This window comes from Stenella coeruleoalba (genome assembly GCF_951394435.1).
Source record: "Stenella coeruleoalba genome assembly, chromosome: 9".
Taxonomy (NCBI): Eukaryota; Metazoa; Chordata; class Mammalia; order Artiodactyla; family Delphinidae; genus Stenella; species Stenella coeruleoalba.
The window spans coordinates 19,581,354-19,583,935 of record NC_137155.1 but is presented as its reverse complement, the minus strand read 5'-3'; positions in this window follow the sequence as shown (position 1 = coordinate 19,583,935).

Below are 2,582 nucleotides of genomic sequence, written 5' to 3'. Positions count from 1 at the left end.
TCCGGGATGAATCTTTCGTGGTGCGTAGGCCAATCCCACCCCCGCCAACGTATGCGGCTGTCTAGGTCCTACTGACTCAGATCCGGGTGGGGACCAAGATTCACGAATGAAAGGTTCCTAGGTTTATCAGTTCCGTGGCAAAAAGGATTATTTGCCTCGTCCAGGTAGAATATGGAATACGTAGGACATGATTTTCCATAGCAGCTCTTACTATATTCTTTTCCTTTTTTTTTTTTTTTGCGGTACGCGGGCCTCTCACTGTTGTGGCCTCTCCCGTTGCGGGGCACAGGCTCCGGACGCGCAGGCTCAGCAGCCATGGCTCACGGGCCCAGCCGCTCCGCGGCATGTGGGATCTTCCGGACCGGGGCACGAACCCGTGTCGCCTGCATCAGCAGGCGGACTCTCAACCACTGCGCCACCAGGGAAGCCCTTCTTTTCCTTTTTAAGTTAACTACTACTTTATTAGTTTGAATTGAACCGTTGATTTTAGTAGTAGCTGTACTTGTATAAATAGAAAGTGAGATGTGTATGAATTAGTATTGACAATAACAGTCTATACATTCATAGAGAATTCTGTACATAAACCTGTAATGCGTTTGTGTTTACCTAAATAATAATAGGAGCTAATGTTTGTGCTATTACTAATTTACCTGGGCTATCGCATTTAATACCCATATCATTTGCAGAAGTAACCCCTCTGTAGTATTAGATTATAATCCAAGGCCAGCAATCATTTTACCCTGCTCTAGCAGCATGAAGTTTTCTTTCAAGATATTCCCAATTACAGGACTCTATTGTTTAATGTTTAATTGTTTAATAAAATTAATTATACTTCTCCTGTGTGATTCCTTCTAGGACTGAGGTCAAATGCAAGAATTAGCAAAAAGAAATCAGTGGGTGGAAATTCACAGACTCCACCTCCCATCCTCCACCCCACACACAGTTATCTGGAATAGGTTGTGCAAAAGAGAAGAACTGATGTGCCACTCTTCTGCAAAGAGACCCAAAAATTAGTAAATTATTATCTAGGAATTACATTTTCACTGTTAAATACATTGAATTGGCCTGTGTATCTGCCGCATGACAAAATTGTTACTTCAAAACTGACATTTCAAAAACTAAACTAATTATCTCACCCTAAAACTCTTCCTGGCCTGTAGCCACTGTTAAAACAAGCTTTAAGGGTCAAGGTTACCTGACACCACTTTCTTAATTTTTTCTCACACCTATCCCATTCTCACCATAACCTCTAAGAGCATGAAGCTTATTTTTTTTAATTGTAGTAAAATACTCATAACATAAAATTCTCATCATAACCACTTGAAACTGTGCAGTTCAGTGGTGCTAAGTACATTCACTCTGTTGTGCAACCAATATCCAGAACTCTTTTCATCTTGCAAAACTGAAACTCTTACATGCGTTAAACAACTCCCCATTTCCACCGCCCCTCAGTCCCTAGCAACCATCATTCAACTTTCTATCTCTGTGAATTTGACTACTATAGGTACCCCATATAAGTGGAATCATACACTGTTTGTCTTCTTGTCACTGACTTATTCCCTTAGCATAATGTCTTCACAATTGCAGTGTGTGCCAGAGTTCTTCTTTTTAAGGCTGAATAATATTCCATTGTATGTACATTTTATTTATCCATTCATCTGTTGACTGGGTTGCTTCCACCTTTCGGCCATAGTGAATAATGTTGCTATGAACATGGAGGTACAAATTTCTCTTTGAGACCCTGCTTTCAATTCTGTGTGTATATACCCAGAACTGGAATTGCTGGGTTATTTGATAATTCTATTTTTAATTTTTTGAGGTACTGCCATACTGTTTTCCACAGTGGTTGCATCGTTTTACATTTCCACCAGCAGTGCACAAGGTTTCCATTTTCTCCACGTCCTCACCAACACTTTTTTTTTTTTTTTTGATAATAGCCATTCTAACAAGTATGAGGTGGTATTTCATGGTTTTGATGTGCATTTCCCCAGGGCTTAGTGAAGCTGAGCGTCTTTCCATGTGCTTCTTGACCATTTGTATAACTTCTTGGGACAGATGTCCATTCAAGTACATTGTCCAGTTAAAAAATTGGGTTGTGTTTTGTTATTGAGTTTTAGTTCTTTCTTTCTTGGCGGCTCCACAGGCTTGTGGGATCTTAGCTCCCCATCCAGGGATTGAACCTGGGCCCGTGCAGTGAAAGCTCTGAGTTCTAACCTCTGGACCGCCAGAGAATTCCCGTTTTAGTTTTTATATATTCTGGATATTAGCCCCTTATCAGATATATGACTTACAAATATTTTCTCTCATTCTGTAGGTTGCCTTTTCACTGCTGACTGGGTACAGAAAGGTCAGGCTTTTTTTTTTTTTTTTTCATTTCTAACTTCTACAATTGTCTAACTGCTCTCTTCCATTCCTCATCTCCCGAATTCATTTCTTTCAAAACCTTCTCTCTTCTCTGGCTCTCCTGTATCTGAAGATGGTACCATTCTTCGGTAGCAGGGTCAAACATGGAAACCATTTACCTCCTCATTCCTTGTTAGTGTCAAATTAGTGAACAACTTCTATTTACCTTCACTCTATGT